We start from the raw sequence: 12,667 nt of genomic DNA, 5'->3' as shown, positions 1-12,667 counted from the left end.
ACAAAGATGACCAGAAGATAATGGGATAACATACTTAAAGTGCTGGGGGAAAGCTGTCAATCTAGAATTCTGTATCCAGCAAAACTATTCTTTAAAAAAAAGGTGAAATAGGGGATCCCTGGGTAGGTCAGCGGTTTAGCACTTGCCTTCGGCCCAGGGCGTGACCCTGGAGTCTCAGGATTGAGTCCCACATTGGGATCCCTGCATGGAGCCTGTTTCTCTCTCTGCCTGTGTCTCTGCCTCTCTCTCTCGCTCTGTGTGTCTCTCATGAATAAATAAATAAAATCTTTTTAAAAATTATAAATATGTGAGTAATTACAAAGGACTCTATTGTTACATTTTCTTCTCTTAATTTCTTTAAAATACATCTATTTAACGAAAAATTATAACTCTATTGTGTGTTTTTATAACATATGTAGAGATAATCTATACAATAATAACACAAAGGAATGAAGAGGGGTAAATGGAATTAGATATGCAAAGTTCTTATATTTTACGATATGTAGTAATCTAGTTTGTGAAGATACATTATGTAATCCCTAAGATAATCTCTAAAAAGAAACCCAAAACATACAGCTTAAAAATTAATGAAAAAGCAAATGAAATGCTAAACATATTTTTCCTCAAAAAAAAAGGCAGCTGGGATCCCTGGGTGGCGCAGCGGTTTGGCGCCTGCCTTTGGCCCAGGGCGCGATCCTGGAGATCCGGGATCGAATCCCACGTCAGGCTCCCGGTGCATGGAGCTTGCTTCTCCCTCTGCCTGTGTCTCTGCCTCTCTCTCTCACTGTGTTCCTATCATAAATAAATAAAAATTAAAAAAAAAAAGGCAGGTAATAAAGAATGTAAGGAACAAAAAACAGATGAAACAAATAGCAAAATGGCTTTCCTAAATTCAGATATGTTAATAATTACATTAAACACTGTAATGAAAAGACAGAAATAGCCTTGATTTAAAAAAAAATCTCATATGTTGCCTTTTGAAAAGAAACTCTATTTTTAAAATTTTATTTATTTATTTATTTATTTATTTATTTATTTATTTATTTATTTTTGAGAGAGAGAGAAGAGAGAAGGAGCACATGCAAGGATGTGGGGGGGGGGGAGGTGCGCAGAGGGAGAGGGAAATGGAAATCCCAAGCAGACTCTGCACTGAGCACAGTCCCACGTGGGGCTCGATCACACAACCCTGAGATCATGACTTGACCTGAAACCAAGAGTTGGATGCTCAACCGACTTAGGCACCAAGGTGCCCTGAAACAGTCATAAGATACAAAGGCACACATAGTGGAAAGTAATAGAATGGAAAATGATACACTGTGCAAATTTTAATCTTAAGCTGGAGTGGCTTTAATGATAAGACAAAATTCCTTCACAACAAGACATATTGCTAGAGATAATGAGGCAGGAACATTTCACCCAGATAAAATTCATCAGGATGATAGAATCATTATAGAAGTATATGCACCTAGTAGTATAGCTTCAAAATACAAAGAGAAAAAATTAGCAGAACTAAAGGAAAAAATAAAGAGTCACAGTTGGAGATTTAAATACTCTTCTCTCAGTAATTTTGATAGAAACTAAACAAAAATACCAGTGAGGATTTATCTGGGTGACACTATCAACCACAGTGATCTGACATGTATAGAGCACAAAAACCCACACTTGCACATTCTTTTCAAACATACAAGTAATATTCACTAAGATGGGTCATATTTTGGGCCATAAAATGAGCTCAATATGCTTCAAAAGAATGAATTATATAGAGTACATATGTATTTTAACAAAAGAATAAATCAGAGGTCAGTAAGATGTCTAGAAAAATGCTAAATATTTAGAAAATTTAAAATACCCATTAAAATTTAGAAAATTTAACATAACCTATAGGTCAAAGAATAAATCATAAGAGAAATTAGGAAATATTTTGAACTGAATAACAATGAAAACACCACACATCAAAATTTAGGGATGTATTTAAAGCAGTGCTATGAGGGAAATGTTTAGCTTTATAAGCAGATTAGAAAGATTTTAAAGCTTAGGAAGCTATAAAAAGATTAGCAAACTAAACTTAAGCAGAAAAAAGGAAATAATAAAGAAAAACATAATGAAGTAAAAACTCCACAAACCATGGAGAAAATGAATAGGACCAAAATTTCCCCCAAACTGAAACTTCTTTCCTCCTCCTCCTCCTTCTTTTTTTTTAGATTTTATTTATTTATTTGAGAGAGAGCATGAGTCAAGGGAGGAGCAGAGGGAGAAGTAGATTCTCCCCACGGAGCAGGAAGCCCAACTTGGGGCTTGGATCTCAGGGCTCCAGGATCACAACCTGAGCCAAAGACAGATGCTTTACCAACTGAGCCACTCAGGTGCCCCTGAAATTTCTTCGAAAAAGATATGAGCTATAAAGCCATGAAAAGACATGGAGGAAACATAAATTCACACTATTTTTAAAAAAGATTTTAGGGATCCCTGGGTGGCGCAGCGGTTTGGCGCCTGCCTTTGGCCCAGGGCGCGATCCTGGAGACCCAGGATCGAATCCCACATCGGGCTCCCGGTGCATGGAGCCTGCTTCTCCCTTTGCCTATGTCTCTGCCTCTCCCTCTCTCTCTCTCTCTGATGACTATCATAAATAAATAAAAATTAAAAAAAAAATTTTAAAAAAATAAATAAAAAATTAAAAAAAAATAAAAAAAAATAAAAAATAAAAAAGATTTTATTTCTTTATTTGAGAGAAAGCAAGAGCGAGAGAGATCACAGAGGGAGAGGAAGGGTAGAAGCAGACTCCTCAACAAGCAGGGAGCCCCACATGGGGCTTGATCCCAGGACCCCAGGATCATGACCTGAGCTGAAGGCAGATGCTTCACCAACTGAGTCCCCCAGGTACCCCTATAAATTCATACTATTAAGTAAAAGTAAATCCATATGTGCTGGATGATTCCAACAATTCTGGAAAAGGAAGAATTATGGAGATGGTAGAAAGATCAGTGGTTGCCAGAGGTTTAAGGGGAAAGAGGGATGAATCGGTGGGCAGAGAGGATTTTTAAGGCAGAGAAACTACTTGATGTGATCCTGTAATGGTGGATATCTGTCATTATACATCTGTCCAAACCCACAGAATGTACATCATCAGGAGTGACCTCTGATGTCAACTATGGACTTTGTGTGATAATAATATGTTTATGTCAGTGCAGGTTTCATCTACAAATACACCACTCTGGTGGGGAACATTGATAAAGGGGGAGACTAGGCATGAGTGAGGGCAGAGAGTACATGGAAAACCTCTGCAACTTCTCTTCAATTTTGCTGTGAACCTAAAACTGCTCTAAAAAAGACAAAGTCTTAGAAAAAAAGACTGACAACGTCCCATAAAAGACTGATAAGAAAAAAAAGACTGATAAGAGAAACGAAGACAAACCCCAAATTGCCAATATAAAAGAATGAAATGAGATATACCACTAAAAATCTTATAGAAACCACAATCATAAAGAAGTATCATGGGCAGCCCCGGTGGCGCAGCGGTTTAGCGCCACCTGCAGCCTAGGGCGTGATCCTGGAGACCCTGGATCAAGTCCCACATCAGGCTCTCTGCATGGAGCCTACTTCTCCCTCTGCCTATGTCTCTGCCTCTCTCTCTCTCTCTGTGTGTCTCTATGAATAAATAAATAAATAATCTTAAAAAAAAAGAAGTATCATTAACAACCTTAGCCAATAAACTCACCAACTTATATCAAATAATTTTTTTGTTTTTTGTTTTTTGGAAAAACACAACATACCAAAACTGACACAAGAGGAAATAGAAAATGTGAATGTCATATCTAACAAACTGCATGTTATTGAAAGCCTCTTTACAAAGAAAACTTCAGACACAGAAACTCTCACTGGTAAAACTGAAATGAAACTGAAATAAAACACTGAAAAAGGAATTAATACACAAATTCCATTGGAAAATACACTCATTTTAGAAGGTCATCAAAACCCTAAGCAAAACTTGATGAAGACATTGGTATTAGGATCAATATTTCTCATGATCACATATGCAAAAATGATACAGAAGATTAACAAATCAAATCCAGCAATATAAAACTAATTAATAAAACTAGTAATTAATAATGAATAACTAATAAAACTAATAATAACTAATTTTCAACTTTTTTTTTCCTAACGAAGTTTCAACTCCATTCCTCCTTAAATGATTTTTGACAAAGGTGTCAAAACAATTCAACAGAGAAAGTTTGTTTTTTTTTTTAAGATTTTATTTATTTATTCACGAGAGACACACAGAGACACAGGCAGAAGAAGCAGGCTCCATGCAGGGAGCCCGATGTGGAACTTGATCCCAGGACCTCAGGATCACGCCCTGGGCCAAAGGCAGGCGCCAAACTGCTGAGCTACCCAGGGATTCCCAGGGAAGTTGTTTAAGCAAATGATATACCCATATGGGAAGAAACAAACGATTTTTTTTTTTTTTTTTTTTTTTTACTTTAAGAAGTTAAAACAAGAGACACTTGAAGTTAATTTTGCACCTGTCTGACAAAGAGCATGTGCCACCTCACTGGCCCTCTCCGCTGCCCTTTCTGTATCAGAACCCCCATCCTGAAGCCCTGACCTGAGGTCCCCCCCATGAGCAGCAACTGCAGCTGATCCAGTTCAACTCTCCCCAGACAGCACCTGTAAAACAGGATCTCCAAGTGATAGGTTTTTTCCGCAAGGGATCTGAAACAAGAGACGAGCTGGAAGATGAAGACTATTCTTTCTCCTGATGCAGAAAAATTAAACCAACACAAAATCCAACCCAGAGGCCAACATGTCCTCCTAGTCCGACGCCGTGTTCAGGTAACTCTCCTCTCTAATCCATGAAAGAGAGAGAGAGAGAGAGAGAGAACAGGGCTGGTCTTTAAGAGATGCAATTTCTCCAGATGGTACAAAGTATTTTTAAAGGGCCCAGAAGCAGAACTGGGCTATGGGAGCCTGACTATGGAAAGGGCTTCGTTCCTAAATGGGATCTTTGGTGTTTATCAAGGCCCGAGTTCCAGCTGAAACTCTTCCTGCAGCAGGAACACTTATGTTTTCTCTCCTGTGTGAACTCTCTGATGCCGATTAAAATTTGATCTTTGAATAAAACTCTTCTCACGGGGACACCTGGGTAGCTCAGCAATTGAGCATCTGCTTTCAGCTCAGGGTGTGATCCTGGGATCGAGTCCCACATCAGGCTCCCCGTGAGGAGCCTGCTTCTCCTTCTTCCTGTGTCTCTGCCTCTCTCTCTGTCTCTCATGAATAAATAAAATCTTAAAAAACACACACACACAAAAAGAACCCTCTTCTCAAGATGGGACATTTATAGGGTTTCTTTCCCGTGTGGATCTTCTCATGGTGACGCAATCCTGAGAAGTCGCTAAAGCCTTTCCCACAGTAATCACATTTACAAGGTTTCTCTCCCGAGCGGATCCTCTGATGCTTCACAAAGTCTGAACTCTGCAGAAAGGCTTTTTTGCAGGTGGGGCACTGAAAGTACGTCTCTCCGTCTCTCCAGTGTGAGTTGTTTGGTGAAAAACAAGCTGGGAATTCCTGTAAAACGCTTTCTCACACTCCCTGTAAGTGGGGAGTTTCTGGACCATGGGGGCCCTCGGCAGCCGTTTCAGAGAGGTCTCTCTCCTCTCCTCTGGCCACAATAGGGACAGTTCTTCTGGATGGGGATTGGCCAAATGCTGGTTCCCAGAATTCCTTCCTTGGGGGGAGAGCTGGCCCGCTGGCCACTTACCCTGAAGGTTTTCTGGAGCCTCAGGGAGACTGTCCCCTTCTCCAAAGTATCTTGGTTCATCCTCACTGAGGCGGCCACCCAAGGAAGCCTGCGAAGGTGCCTCTCCTGACGCTTGACAGGAGACATCAGAAGCTTCCTGTCCCCTACAAATTTCCAAATTCACTTTCTCCTTGTCATTCTCTTGCCTGTCTCCTATGCAGGTGGGTCTTGGGATCTTCTAACATAAAGGTGTAGTCCTGCCAACTCTTTCCCATACTCTGCTGAATTAGTTAGATCAGACTTGGAATTGGAAATGCCTCCTGAGACTGTTTTCCTGTAGGTCTCCAGCATGAGATCCCAGTTCTCCTCCTTCTGAGTGGAATCCAGGTGCCTCGGCTGCCCCTGCTTGGAGAAAGGAGGCTCGGAAGTCCTGGTGTCTGATGAGCCTTTCCTCCTGTAGGGCGGGAGGCGGGGCAGCAGCCATCGCTAATTCTTGTTCCATGTCACCCTCCTCTTTCACTGTAGGGCCGGGTGGCTCCAGAGGCCTCAGGACGCATCCTGAAGTCCCAGCTCTGGAGGCATCACTTCCGGATGGTGCTTCACTCCCCCTACTTGGTGACTTGGAGATTCCATCTTCTCTGATAAGATTTCCTGTCCTGGAACCTGGATGCTGCTGATCCACTGTCACAGCCTCTGGGGGTCTCCCTTCAAGCTCGCCACGAGGGTCACTGCCTCCTCTCCACTGCCTGGATGCTGTTTCCGCACCCACATCTGGATCTGCCGGGGCAGGATGGACAGGAACTGCCCCAACATGAGGATCTCATGGATCTGCTCCTTCGTGGGAACCTCTGGCTGCAGCCACTGGAATCAGAGCTTCCAGAGTTGTCTCCAGCACCTGGTAACGAAACTGCCTGAAAAGCTGGTGTGCAGTCTCGGGGCTAGAGAGTTCCCCTCGAGGGGCCGCATCTGGTCTGAGAATGGGGAGTCCTCGACCTTCGACAGTGGCGTCCCAGCTCGACAAGCATTCTCTGGCTTGGCAAGTCCTTTTAGGTGAAGTGTTTCCGGGATGGACTTGTCTCTGGGGAGGACTAAGTCTTCACTGAGGCTCTCACAGGTGCATTAGAGAGGGAATGAGAGCCAGTGAGTCTTTAACAAGCATATGAGTAAATTTTTCTCCAGCACTGCATATCGGCTCCATGTTAGGCCCTGCTCATGCCATTTCTAACCCCCACAATCCCCCGTCGGGTGCACATCCGTCAGCCCTGCGGCTGCTCTCGGGGGACCCCCGGGACCCCCCTGCTCTCACGACCCCCGGTGGCCACAGCCAGACCGCCCAGCCTGCACACAAATGAACTTTTATTCCTATCCTATATCACACACCAAAATGACTTTTAATTTGATCATAGACTCATGCATAGAAGCTAAAACTATAAAACTTCTAAGAGAAAACATAGGGCAAACATAGGCAATTTTCTTAGAATGCAGATAGTAATAAGTATGACAAGAAGAACTTGATTAATTTGTGAAAGCTAAGAACTTCTGTTCATTAAAAGACTTCAAGAACACAAATCAGGGGATGCCTGGGTGACTCAGTAGTTGAGCATCTGCCTTTGGCTCAGCACGTGATCCCGGAGTCCCGGGATCGAGTCCCCCATCAGGCCCCCCGCAGGGAGCCTGCTTCTCCTTCTGCCTGTGTCCCTGCCCCTTTCCATGTGTCTCTCATGAATAAGTAAATAAAATCTTTAAAAATATATATAAATTAAAATTCAAGAAAAATCAGATCAGTGTAGGCAGCAGGAACTTTCCAGGGAGGCTGATGGACACATTCACCATGAGAACAGGGTGTGCATCACACAGAACACCCATTTGTCAATATTAGACAGTCAAGATTTTTGCATTTATAGTATGTAAATTTTAACCTGAAAAACCCTGTAAAAATATAATAACGGAGTGTAGGACGGGGGTTGTGGGTATAAATGGCACCAGAACGGCAGAGTGATGATAAGTATACAGTCTGGTGATAGCTGCACCCGGTTCATTATACTGTGTGTTGATTTTGTAGATGTGCGAATTTTCCACATTAAAAAATTAAATGAAAAACCACTGGGCAATCAGTTTTCAGCCCAAAAGAAGAAGTGCACGCATATTTCATCACTGCCTTTCTCCACATGCTCTGGTTTGCCATGTTAGCAGCCCTTGGAGATGAGAGCAGTAGGTCAGGTAGTCCTTCCAGAAGGTGTGAGGCTGGATCCGAGGGACCCCCGCACCCGCAGCACAGGGGCAGCAGTGGGGAGGCCAGAGGGCTGGCCCCACCGACAGGGCACCAAGCAGTCACATTCAGCGTGAAGTTTGGGAATCCCTAAATTCTGCTTTTCCTCTTCTCTGCGCAGCTGGTCAGGCTCCTCAGGGATGACAGTCACTGGAGACCTGGGGACACACCCTCGCAGGTACGAGTGCGGGTCTGCGCTTCTGCTCTCAACTTGAACTTGCGACAGGAACTGGAAATCTTTCAGTGGCTGTCATCCCTGCCTGCTCTATCAGCTTCATTTGTCCTCTCTCCTGTTTTTCTGCCCAAGGCCTGGGCCTGAGCATTCTTTCTCGGATACCAGCCACTGCCCAGCTTGTGAGGTTGGCCCCACGCTCCCTGCGGCTCAGAAGCGCACCCAGTGTGTTGTCTGTAAGCTGAGCTGGTTTCATTGGCCATCTGGTCCCAGAGGAAGACACGCTTGAGGAACGAAGTGGCCTCTCCAGACCTCGGAAAAGGCACATCCGACCTGGGGACGCTGCCGGGGACACTCAGCAGGGGGAGCCTGTGCGAGCGTCAGTGAGGGGCAACGGGGACCAGCGGGGACCAGGGCACAGCAGCCTGGATTGCGCGGGCCTGGCCCGATGAATGGATCTGCCCCCGGGCACAAAGGGAAGAGGCTTCTGTTTACAGGAAAATACTCCGGTTGCCTAGCAACCAGTAATGACAGGAAAGGAAACGCAGAAAAAGCTGAGGGCACTTCTGGGCCCTGCTCCTGGCCCGCGCTGACTCACCGCGACCTGAAGCAATCTCCTTTCTATTCCTGTTCCGCCCTGGGCCTGGCGGAGGGGTCACCTGCCTTACGTAGGCCCCGCGGGATTTAGAAAACATCTTGTCGTTGGGGCCGAGCAAAGAGCAAGAGCAGCAGTTTTCTGTTTCCCTCCTTCTGATTGGTCAGTTAATTTCCCCTTCGGGGAGACCCTGGGCCTTTGCCTTTTCCTTTTGGGGGAGACACCTCAAGCTCACGTGGTGGCAGCTGGATGGCACCAGGCTCCCTTGGCCCCCGAGAAAGCAATTCCTGTCCGTGTGTCGTCGTCCCCCCCACCCCACACCCCGTGAACAAGAAGCGACAAGTCCAGAAGGCTCTCAAAGGGTACGGGTTGTTTCAGATCCCGGCTTCTGCCCCAATGCTTGTGTTGACACTCGGAGTGGCATGACGGTGACAAGGAGATCGTGTCCACTCGCTTCTCTTGGATCCCATCCGTTTGAGTGCAAGGTCTAAGGAGCCAGCGATGTGAGCTTTAGGTTCTGTCCGCATGACACCCGTGGGCCTGGGGCCTGGGGCCTGGGGCCTGGGGCAAGGGCTGGGCCCCCACGACAGCCCAGCTCAGCTCCAGGCACCCAGACAACCCGACCCTCGACCCTTGTAGGTTTGGAGAACTTAAAGTCCGTCTCCTCCTTGCTGACAAGTGCATTCATTAACGCTCTGCGATGGTACAAACCACATCCTCTCTTGCTCTCGGATCACTGCCAAGGCACCCACCAGCGGCCACAAGTGGGGCTCCCAGCCCCGGACCCTGCTAACATCGGGCCAGGCTGTTCTCTGGGTGGGGGTTGCATCCTGGGCACTGTGGGGTGCTGATCAGCATCCCTGGCCCCCACCCACTGCACACCAGGAACCTCCCTCTGCCCGGAGTCTCCAGACCTGGCGAATGTGCCCTGGGGGACAGGATCGCCCCGATGGAGAGCCACCCTCTAAGCCAAGGGCAGTGTCTGAGAAAGGAGCTGGCCTTGAGAAAAAGGGATGTTCCAGGTGAGGAACAGGAAGAAAAGGTGATCCCTTCCCACTGTTTCTAGGAGCCGAGCCTCAACTTCCAGCAAGGGCGGCCCATGACTCCCCCTTTGCCTAAACCGTCTGGGTGCCCTGTTATGCCCTCAGTTTTCTTTTTCTTTTTTTTCTTTTGCAGCAACGAACTTTGAAGGATCAGAGCTGGCTCTGAGCTACTCTGGAATAAAGTATCGACAGAATTCAAATTCCTTTTTCTGTTGGTAAGAACTGGGCTTCTGTTCCTGTTTTCTGCTCAGGGGCCAAACATTCGCTCGCTGTCCAGCAGAGGAGCAGGCCCAAGCCCTGCAAGTTGGCCATCTGCAGGGCTCCAGGGGAGCCACAGGGGGTGGGGACCCTGAAGCCTGTCCTCCTCGTGCGGCACAGGCTACTCGGATCTCCAAGGACAGCGGTCTTTGCCCTGTGGCAATGGGGCAGCACCCACTTACTTTCCTCTTAAAGAGACAGGATTTGACTATTAATATAAAACTTGTCCGAACTAAGGTTATGGTTACCTCCGCTCACATGTGGTCTGGTGGTCTGATTTTAGTTGCCACTTAATTCGGGGGGGGGGGGACGTGAATTTAAAAACTCACGCATCCCTGGGTGGCTCAGTGGTCGAGCGCCTGCCTTTGGCCCAGGGCATGATCGCGGACCAGGATCCCGCATCAGGATCCCCGCAGGGAGCCTGCTTCTCCCTCTGCCTGTGTCTCTGCCTCTCTTTCTGTGTCTCTCATGAATAAATAAAATCTTAAAAAACAACTCACCCAGCCTTCACTGACATTTTCACCCAGCAAATATGCTTTTGGCAGGCAACCCGATTCCACCACTTCTCAGTAATCACTTAAATGCCACCAGACTTGGTCTCTAACAAATCCCAAAGGGAACCTCTCTCCCCCAAACCTGCTGCTTCTTCAGTGTTTCTTAACCACTGGACTAGTTCGAGTCATGGGGCATCTCCCTAGGCCTCAAGGCCATGTCTAACCGGTGACCCAGCCCTGATGGCTCCACCGGGGACCACCTCCCAGGGACCTAATGGAACCCCTGCCTACTCCTCCTGTCCTGGAAGTTCTGGGTCTGCCTCCAGAGTGGCGCTGCATGTTTTACATCAAGGACTACCGGGCATCTGGGACCTTCTGGTGTCAAGGGCCTGTGGTCCCTTGGGAAGGTTGAGTATCGTCACCAGATGGTTCCAGGCGTGCCCTTCACGCTCATGAGGCAGCTCAGCCTGGTCTGGATGACCCAGACCTTCTGACATGAAGACTGTCTGCTCAGAGCTAGCCTGAGGGCCCTGCTCTGTGGACCGCACCCCAGGAACAGTCACCTGGCTCTCTCCCTACTTCCCAGCCTGCTGTTGCGTCTTAGCTCCATCACAGAAAAGACCCAGCAGTCTTCATCACATACGTAAGGCTAAGGCTACAAGTTTGGAACAAATACGAAGGCGGTCGGCACACCGTATGGGCACAGACTGTGACCTCAGACTACCGAGTTCAGATCTTAGTGCTGTCACTCGCTGTGGTGGCCTCAGTTTCCTTATCTGACGAAGGGGTGGGGAAGATGAAGCTCAATGATGGGGTGGGGGTGCCCGCCCCGAGCCTGGACCCCAGCGGGTGCCTGATAAATAAAATGTGACCTAGTGGGAAGGAGTGAGGGGAGCGAGGGCCTCCCTGGACATCTGCAGTGGCACAAGCCAGCAATGCAGGGCAGCGTTAATTGTACCCCAGACTCTGGGCAAAGTAGTAAATGCGTGTGATCTTACGTAACGCTTCAGGAAGCGACGCCCTTATCATCCTTGTTTTGCTTTTATTTTGAAAATTTTGTTTATTTATGTCATTTCTGAGTCATCTCTCCCCGCAATGTGGGGCTCGAACTCACAACTCAAGAGGCGAACGCCCTGCCGACTGAGCTGGCCACCCTCATTTTAGAAACAACGACAGACAGACTGAGGCTCAGAGAGGTCAAGCGGGAACCTGAGGCCACACAGCCTGAAGCGGCAGAGCTGGATTTGACCTGGGTCTTCTTCCTTTAAGGCAAGGAGGCCCCAACGTGTAAGACTCCCGAGTGTCCCCACTGTGTGTAGCACAGACGGCCCTGTCGTCTCCTTCCCAGGGAAGTGGCCCCTCCACCCCAAGCAGAGAGGACTCCATACTATCGGGAGCAAGTCTCTGCATAATTGAGCTTCTGTGACTGGAGCTGTGAACTAACTGAAACGGTCCAAGTGCAAGAATCAGACGGGTCCGGGCTGCACACGTACGTGGGGCCCTTCCTATCAGGTTCAAGTGGAGAAGTGGCTCCATGGCCCTCGGTAACCAGAAGGGACTTGATAACGGCCCTGACGACCACCTCCCTCCATCTTTCCCCATGAGCGCCTAGAAAGCAGAGTGGATCTCAGTAGGGAGCACCCCGGGGTGCTCCCCTGCCCAGCTGGGCACACTCTCTCTTCCAACCTCACGAGCTCCTCGGCCCCCGCTCCCCATCCGCTCGGGCATGCTCGGTCCTCCAGCCCGCCCCATCCTGCCTCCACTTTGCATACACTTCTGCTGGCCCTCCATGGAGAAAGCCAGGCTTCCTCTCACTTCGGTCACAGTGCTTAGGCGGGATGGTCACCCGACCCCTCAGGCATCCCCAGTTCAATCCAAATGGCTTGCAGTGTGCGGGGCTCCGAGCCCAGGCCTGCGGGACCATGGGCTGTGTGGGCCACCACGCTGTGCTGCCTCCACCAAATACACATCTCTGCAGAATCGAGGGCGGCCAGCGTGGCTACAGGGGTCCCAAGTGGCAGTGGCGAGGTGGGTGGTGGCCATTCTGGCATGGAGGGCCACCGGAGGCTGGGGCTGGTGTCCCCGCGGGCACCACAGCGATG

At 47.9% G+C, this 12,667-nt stretch overlaps 1 protein-coding gene and 1 pseudogene across 6 annotated transcripts in view; both read right to left on the bottom strand.

Moving 5' to 3' along the window:
• Window positions 1–12,667, bottom strand: part of RFX2 (regulatory factor X2) — a 96,328-nt gene that overhangs the window by 45,730 nt on the left and 37,931 nt on the right. The gene's annotated exons all lie outside the window — the stretch shown is intronic.
• LOC112911857 (zinc finger protein 18-like) overlaps window positions 5,239–12,667 on the bottom strand; it is a 40,852-nt pseudogene continuing 33,423 nt past the window's right edge.

The sequence above is a fragment of the Vulpes vulpes genome, chromosome 9, assembly GCF_048418805.1.
Source record: "Vulpes vulpes isolate BD-2025 chromosome 9, VulVul3, whole genome shotgun sequence".
NCBI classification, from domain to species: domain Eukaryota; kingdom Metazoa; phylum Chordata; class Mammalia; order Carnivora; family Canidae; genus Vulpes; species Vulpes vulpes.
Note: the sequence above shows the minus strand (reverse complement) of the source record. Positions and strands in the feature narration are given on the sequence as shown.